Source organism: Pan paniscus, chromosome X (assembly GCF_029289425.2).
Source record: "Pan paniscus chromosome X, NHGRI_mPanPan1-v2.0_pri, whole genome shotgun sequence".
Taxonomy (NCBI): domain Eukaryota; kingdom Metazoa; phylum Chordata; class Mammalia; order Primates; family Hominidae; genus Pan; species Pan paniscus.
Window position 1 is genome coordinate 64,102,555 of NC_073272.2, and position 8,890 is coordinate 64,111,444.

The 8,890-nt window shown below is 43.3% G+C and overlaps 1 long non-coding RNA gene across 1 annotated transcript; it reads left to right on the top strand.

The window, feature by feature from the left end:
• The first annotated feature begins 827 nt into the window (after window positions 1–827).
• LOC103785828 (uncharacterized) lies at window positions 828–7,923 on the top strand. The gene is made up of 3 exons (XR_611516.3): window positions 828–900; window positions 1,657–1,749; window positions 6,700–7,923. It is a non-coding gene; the product is annotated as an uncharacterized LOC103785828 (long non-coding RNA).
• Window positions 7,924–8,890: the final 967 nt, after the last annotated feature.

An 8,890-nucleotide genomic window follows, 5' to 3' on the forward strand; every position in this document is an offset into this window, starting at 1 on the left:
TGCAAGAGATAACAGATGGGAAGATGCTTTGTAAACTGCAAATACCACACAGTTGAATATTATGGGAACTGTATAGTTGGAGAAAAAATTGTTAAGAATTAATTTTTTAATCAAAGATCAAAATAAGCACATCTAGACCCTAAAGAAAGAATCAACTGGATCCTGGCAAAATTAAAGAAAACTGGGGTCAATTGTAACAGTGAGATAGTACAGTGCTATGACCTAGAAAACACTTAACAAATATTAATGTTTATTATAAGGAACTGTGTATGAATTAGGGTGTAGGTATATATGTGTGTGTGGTTGTGGGGAGGGTTATAAAGAAAAGAGCCCAGAAGTAACCCTAGCAGAGACTGATAGGTGCTTGGCAGTCTGTGGGGAGAGGGCCTGCCATAGTGAGTCAGGAAAGAGAAGGGCAGAAATTAAGGGTTACTGAAAGAACAGGTCGAGATTGTTGTTACTGTGCATTTCTCTGTGAAATAAATCCCCAAAACATATAACATTTGAGCTGGAAAAGACTCAAGAGGTTATCTTCTGCAATTTCCCATTGTATAGGATTTGAAAGTGAATTTCAATAATATTATAAGGTTATAGATCTTATGCTAAAATATTTTCAGCTTTAATATTAACAATTGAGCACCCAGCAATTCCCATGTTAACACATGTACATCCCTCTGGACTGCACTGGTGTGAATAAAGGGAGGCAGCCAGTAAAGGGAAATGGGAGAAGGGGAGGGAAGTGGGTAGAAACCCAGCCTCTCAGCTGCTAGCTAGAGGCAGCAGGTGGCTGGGGCACGGATGGGGGCGGGGCAAGAGTGGAGAGCAGGATGAGTAGTTCAGGCTTCTCACGAAGGAGCTGTAAGGTCAGCCGAGAGAAAGGAAGAGTAGACCCAAAGCCAGGTGAGTAAGTTTATTGAACCTGCCAGGATGCTCCACCACACTCAGAGGAGACAGCCCTGAGCTTACAAAATGAGGGGTTTGTATTGGGGAGGGGAGTTTGGGGCAGTTCTTTGGTATGGCCGCATTATGGGCTTGTTTGCTGGCTAATTTTGCCACATATCACCTTGTGACGTTTATGGTAGCAGGAACTTACAGAAGGGTGTAGGTAAAGTTTGTTTATGCTTCCCATGACCTCCCCCTGTGTGGTCTGGATGGTTTGTAATTGGGGTTTGCTTATTGCAGCAAGGTCTGATAAGTGAAGTCTGCTGGCTTCACTGTGGTGCCTTGATAAGGGCTTAGAAATGTAAAGTGGCTTGGGGGAAGGGTGGGCAGTGCGGAGAGGTTTGGGGAAAGTGTCTGCAGTACTAAGAAGCTTTTTGGGGCCGTCTGTCCCTAACAGGAGCCACCTGAGACCTGCCCTGGGCTTCCAAGCAAGACAAGCTGTGGCTAATGGGTGGCTGAGCAGTGCTGGGCGATCAGAGCCATGTGTGTGGGAGGGTGTCTAGGCCACTTGTTATGGGTAAGGCTCGGCGGTCTGGTTTGAGGCTGCTATTCCAGGCCAGTGTCCTGTTGCTGGCTATGCCCAGAGGTGAGTTCTGGATGGATAGTACCTGGTTATGGCATGGAGGCTTCCAGTGCCCAGAGGGATGTGATAAGCCCAATACTACTTTCTGCTGTGGGATACATAATCTTCATTACTGTTGTACCACCTTCCAGGCTCGGCTAGATCAGGGACAGTCTCCAGAGGATGCACCTTGGCACTCCGATGAGGCTATGATTCCATCTCCAGAAGCTAATCCTGGGGTTGAGGTGAGTAGCAGAGGGGAGCTAAGACTGAGGCAGGGGAGGGAGATGTCTTCTTTCCACTGGGTTGATGTATTGGTGCCAGGGGAATTCAAGGTAGTTGGCATGGTAAATGGAGGGTCAGATGACCAATGTTGGAACTCCAATTCCACCCCATCCTAACTGTGTGACTTTAGGTCAGGCACTTTGCTTCTCAAAACCTGCTTCCTCAATAGCCTGCTACTTATATCATGTTGGGATGGAGCTATGAGGAATCAAATGTTTTCTATGAATTACAAAAGTCTTGTTATATCTGAGAGGAAAGTGCTTCGGGATAGTCTTGAACCCAGCAACCTAGGTCTACCTTGGGAAGTCAGACCCCAAGACCCTTTGCCTCATAATTTTGCTTTCAAATGTGTTTGTCAGGCAGGGGTTTGGAATGCTCCCACAGTCCACCTTCACCTGAGCTATTGGGGAAGTATGGGACTCCCTGTCTAGGAGAAGCAGTTACTCATCAGATTCCCTTCACCCACTAAGGTGTGTTCCTGATTGGTCTCAGCTTGAGATAAATAAAATACCATTTATTTGCTTATTATTGAGCACCTACCCTGTACCAGACAGCAGAGACCCCATGCTGAAAAGTATTGCCTTTGCTTCCCCCTCCCTTTGAGGATGTGTTGGGGAAGAAAAGATTTTGAGAATTGTGACAGGGACAGGACTTCTAGAAGGCTTGTCTGTCCCTCCTCATTCCTGTTTGTCTTCCCTGTGCTCAAATAGCCTGGATGTCCTGGGACTCTTGCAAGCAGTACTCCCCAGTCCCCAAACCCAAGGCTACCCTGGAGGCTTTGCATTTCTTTGGGCCTAGGATGGCCTTAGCCAGAAAAATTAATACCCGTGGAGGCATCAGGGAGCTCAGTATCAGATTTCCTCCAGCCCAACATGTCCTCTGTATAGTGTCTTCACTACTCAAGTCCCTAGATCTGAGGGCTTGGAGTATCCCAAAGTATTGGAAAGGGCCAGCAGGCCTAGGGGGACCTGGACCACAGCCACGTGTGGCCTTGTGTAAAACAGGTCTAACCCCTGCTTTGCAGGATGGCTGAGGACTAAAGGAGACCATACATGTAGCATTGTGCCTGGCACATACATATTTTAAATATATATGATAATGTCTCCACTGCCTACTGGTGTCCCCTGAGGTTCTACTATAAACTGCCCGACTGGCTGGCTGAACTCCCCTTCCAGGGTCACTTCTGAAGTGAAGAAAGATCCCTCCTCTAACCCACAAAGCAGAGCAGAGGTGCTCATTTAGACACCTGCAGAGCCTGCCCCACTTGGTAGGTGGAAGTACCAAGAAGTACTTCCTATTTTCCCATCCTATTTTCCCTCACAGATCCCACCTCTTCCAGAATGTATCCTCATTTCTCTTACTCTGCCACCCTTATTCCTTTTGCTTGGAACTTCCATTACCTCTGTCTGTTGTCTCAAGAGTCAGTAGAACACAGCAATTAAGAAGCATTTAAGGGTCAGTTGCCATGGTTCAAGCCTGTAATCCTGGCACTTTGTGGGGCTAAGATGAGAGGATTGCTTGAACTCAGGAATTCAAGACCAGCCTGGACAACATAGTGGGACCTTTGTCTCTACAAAACATACAAAATAACTGCATGTGGTGATGTGCGCCTGTAGTTTCAGCTATTCGGGAGGCTGAGGCGGGAGGATCACCAGAGCCCAGGAGGTCATGGCTGCAGTGAGCCGTGATGGCACTACTGAGCTCCAGCCTGGGTAACAGAATTAGACCCTGTCTTGAAAAAATAAAAATAAAACAAAATAAAAAGGAAGCAATTGAGATCTGGAATCAGAAAAAGTGGATTTAAATCTGGCCTCTTTCTATTTAGCAACTGGTTCACCTTGGGTAAATTACTTTATCTTTGAGACTCAGTTTTCTCATTTGTAAAATAAGGTTGTTGTGAGGATTAAATAAATGCATGCAAAACACTTAGCATAGCATCTGGCACACAATAAGTGCTAAATAAATGGTACTACATTTCCTTGAAACAGCATCTGGCATACAATAGTGCTTTTTCTTGAAATTTCTGATCCAATTCCAGCTCTTCCAAGAAGCCAGAGTGAAATTCTCTCCCTTCTCACAACTCCCAACCTTCTATTACAATATTTGTCAGAGTCATCTTTCTAGTAGACACACTTTTTTACCTGTCTCTACTAGACTAGGGTGGAGATAGTATCTTATTCATCTTTGCATTCCCTACAGTGGGGAGGAGCAGAGTGCCTGGCACTTATATACTCAGGAAATACTGATCAAATTTGCTTTGGCCTCCCACTAAAAGGCAGTCCCCTGTCCCACTTCTTCATGGCCTTACTCTAAGTTGTTGTAACTTTCTATGATGGTGTGAGGTATTTCTCTCCAAGGTTTAAATATTCACTGGTGGCATTTGAGGAACAATGGCAAGGAGTAAAAATAAGATTGCTTTGGGGAGGGATACCTGCTGGTACCACTCAGATAATACTCCACAAATAGCTGCCATTTCTCAAAAATAGCTCTGCCCTGGATTCCCTCATGGCTGCTACAGACACTTTTAGAGGTTTAGAGAAATTATATAGCCATTGTTTTTGAAATTTGGAGCTGATAAAACCACCTCATATGAGGATGTGGAACTTTAGTTTCTATTGAACTTTAAAAATATCTAGTTCACATTGTCCTCACATTTTTTGGTAACTAGTAGACCTAGTATTTTTTTTTAACAAGTAGCCCTCTTAGTTTGGTAGCTTCTCCATGCCACTACAGCTGCCACAGGGGTCGGGAATTCTTACATGGCATCAGGATTTTTTTTTTTAAGACAGGGTTGCACTCTCTTACCCAGGGTCTCACTCCTTTTACAGGCAGAGCACAGTTGCATGATCACTGCTCACTGCAGCCTTGTGGGCTCAGGTGATCCTCTCACCTCAGCCTCACAAGTAGCTGGGTCTACAGGCATCCATCCTCATGACCAGCTAATTTTTTTTTCTATTTTTTTGTAGGGACAGGGTTTTGCCATGTTACCCAGCCTGGTCTTGAACTCCTGGGCTCAAGCGACTCATGCGCCTTAGCCTCCCAAAGTGCTGGGATTACAAGCAGGACATTTTATTAAAGACATTTTATTTGTACTTACTTCCACTCAGTTCAATATGCTCTGGCGGTTTTATGAGCCAGTAAACATATCTAACTCAAGGGTGGTGTCAGCAAGAAGCATAGGGTTTCCTATTCAGTCTCCAAATGAACCAATTTAGGTTTGTTACTACTAATAAGCAGTTGAGACCATCAGCATTTCATTTGTTCTCTCTGAATCTCAGATTTTTCACTTATAATATGGTATAATAATAGTAACTGGGTTGTTGAAGAAATTTAGAAATGATGGGAAAACATTAGACATAAACTAACTGTCTATCAGGTCTATCAATAGTGTGCAGGTTACATTATGATACAGAGACAATGGCATACTATAAAGCCAACCAAAAAATTTGAAGAAGTTCTCTATAAACTGATAATGGAAAGATTTCCAGAACATATTGTTTGGTAGAAAAAAAGTGAGGTGCAAAACCGTATGTGCTATGCTACCTTTTGTGGAGGGGAGCAGGTGTGAGAATACAGATTTAAAATTTCCTGTGTTTTCATGTAAGAACACTGGAGGGATATAACGGACATTAATAAAAGAGGCAATCCTTGGGGGCTTCAAGGATGATACTAGTACTATGTGGACAGGGACAGAGGTAGGAACAAGATTTCTCAAGGATGATACTAGTACTATGTGGACAGGGACAGAGGTAGGAACAAGATTTCTCAATTGCATGTCATTGTTTATGATTTTGACTTTTGAGCCATATGAATGCATTTTCTACAAAAATACTTTGAAAACTATAAGCATTGTGCTAGGAATAGCAAGTTATTTGTAGATGCCTAAAATCATTATGGCGTTTTGTATTGTACTTTATATATTTTGTTCCCTTTGTTTGAATGTTCCTCACTTTCTTGTCCACCTTGAAAATTCCTAAATAGTAATTCTTCAAAATTCAGCTCTAGACAGAAACCATCCTTCACTGTCTCTCCCGAATTTGTGTTTTAGAGTAGTTCTGCCTCTATCTTTACTAATTCTGATTTCTAAATTCAGTATTTTCTTTCCATTGAAAGTTACGCCTGTTCTTTGGGAAACACATCTTCACTGTCTCAGATAGAGCTGCCCACTCACAATCTCTGATGTATATTTGCAGACTTGCCTGCTTATAGCAGGATTGTACTTGGTTGTTTGCCAGTCATCTTCCCAATTGGGCAGAGCTCCTTGCAGGACAGGGCCCACATCTCTGTCATCTCTGATTCCACAGTAAACCAGATAATCAGGCTGCCTATTATGAGTAAGATTCAGGATCAGAAAGCCCAGGCATGTGTGATACAGAGGACTGCAGAGCCTCTCCAAGAGCAAAGGCTAAACATGAGCTTATTCTACTCTTCACAACCTATTATGGGGCTGCCATAAAATAATTGAGCGATATCCCCCAAATCTCACTTTCTGCACCATCTCTTAGGACAAGATTACTTCAAGGTGACCACCTCCCCACAACTGCCTATCAATAACCAATCTTTTACTGGTTCTAAGTGAATATTTTCTGAGTGTGGGAAGTTCCAATGCTCTACAAGCATAAAAGCCCTTGTATTCTTCAAGTGTTCAGTAAGCTTGAAGATTTTGATTCCACTTTATTACAACCCTCCTTCCCATTGTTTTGCCCCCTCCTTCCCTATTGGTTGGCATAATTTCATATGGACCAGCCTCTGGTCCACACACCCCAGGCACACTACTCCAGGACTCCTTGTTCTATCCTGAACCTCATTGTTGAGGGAAGCAACAAGCAAACGGGAAAACAAAGCTCAAACCCAGCCCTGGATCTTAGAGGTGATTTTCTGTTTTCTTTTCTTTTCTTTTTTTTTTTCAGACGGAGTCTCGCTCTGTCGCCCAGGCTGGAGTGCGATGGCGCAAATCTCGGCTCACTGCAAGCTCCGCCTCCAGGGTTCACGCCATTCTCCTGCCTCAGCTGGGACTACAGGCGCCTGCCACCACGCCCAGCTAATTTTTTGTATTTTTAGTAGAGACGGGGTTTCACCGTGTTAGCCAGCATGGTCTCGATCTCCTGACCTCATGATCCGCCTGCCTCGGCTTCCCAAAGTGCTGGGATTACAGGCGTGAGCCACCGCGCCCAGCCGATTTTCTGTTTTCTAATAAAAAAAGTTCCTCTTAAGATGGACAAGAGTCTCGTCTGCCTGGTTTTTATTAACAGTACACTGTGGCTGCTGTCATTGCTTTCTCATAAAGGGGAAGGGCTTCACTTGCAAACAATATAATTTAGCTGATGAGTGGGGGAAACTATGTCTACAGTGGGAACGTTCTCATCAGTTCCAAGGTGGTCTTAAGGTTTCTTAACGCATTAAAAAGTGTATCCCATGTTTATATGCTGAGGGAAACATAAGAAGGCAGTATTTCACTTGTGCTGGTTAATATTTACTCCAGAATTAGCCATTTAATCTCCCATTTAGACCCTGGCTTCCTACAAGATAGATGAGGGAGTTTGGGGATTCAGCTCACTCTTATAACTGTGGGGCTTTTCTTTCTTTTTTTCTTTTTTTTTTTTGAGATGGAGTCTCACTCTGTCACCTAGATTGGAGTGCAATGGTGTGATCTCAAGTCACTGCAAACTCCGCCTCCTGGGTTCAAGCGATTCTCTTGCCTCATCCTCCCGAGTAGCTGAGAATACAGACACATGCCACCACGCCTGGCTAATTTTTGTATTTTTAGTAGAGACGGGGTTTCGCCATGTTGGCCAGGCTGGTCTCAAACTCCTGACCTCAAACGATCTGCTCGTCTCAGCCTCCCAAAGTGTTGTGATTACAGGTGTGAGCCATCCTCGGCCAACTGTGGGACTTTTACTGTCAGCATGAAATACATGCACACGTATGCATGCATATATAGATACATATTTCTTTTTCAGAACAATATTTAATGGAGAACTTTAAAGACAGCTAGAGATCAATGGGGACTGCACCTGCACCTCACAGGAGAAAGTAGGGTTTCTAGAAAAAGACTGCAGGTTGTAAATTTTAAAGGAAATAGAAAAGGATTTATTGCTCTTTTCCTAAGGGCCGAAACCTGCTGCTGCTAATAGATGGCCTGACCTCTGAGATATAATTAATCCAAAATATTTTTCAAAGGGGCAAACATGCAAAACGTCCCCAAAGTAATCTGAATGGTTTAAATTACAAGTGTTTAAGTTTACAGTTGCAAATTAATAACTTCCTCCAGGATCAATCAGGTAGGGAGAATTATTCATAATTTACTCATGAATAGTTTCTTCTGGTCCTTGAACCAATGAAGCCTGAATTAGAGACCTCAGGGACACAGAGGTGATTACTGCTTTAGTATAGATCAGATCTGTGGAAGAATAAGAAAGGCTACCACAAACACTGAATTTAAGGGAAAAAAAAATGCCCATCCCATTCACCTCCCTTCATGTTGATTTGCTTGCTTATTGCCAGTTTAGTGATTTTTTTCAGGAATGCTCACACATGCTGATTAGACACTTTCTTGTTGTAGGCTTGGCTATCAGTTTTCTGTGTGACCTTGGGCAAGTTACTTCACCCCATAGGCCTCAGTTTATCCTCCTGTCAAAATAGGATGATGAAATAAATAGTTATGCTCATTTCCAGCTCTATCTATGACAGTGGTTACTTCTGACTGCACATTAGAATCACCTGGGAACTTGGAAAAAGTACAGATGGGGACCTACCTCAGACCAGCTATATCTGGGCACAGATATTAAATTTTTTTAAAAAAGATTTCTGTTTGATGTAATGTGCAGCTAGGACTGAAAACCACTGATTTCTGTTCTGTGCCTTTCCATCTTGGGCTAGATCTGATCCAACTTAGAAGCAGTTGCAAGGTAAGTGTCTCTGTTTCCTATTGCTGCTGTAAAAAATTACTACAAATGTACTGGCTTAAAATAATACAAATGTGTTATCTGACATTTCTGGAGGTCAGAAGTCCAAAATTAGTTTCATTGCACTAAAGTCAAGGTGTGTCACCAGGAATGGTCTCTCCGAAGGCTCTGGGGTTGAGGTAGGGGAGGGGAGAAT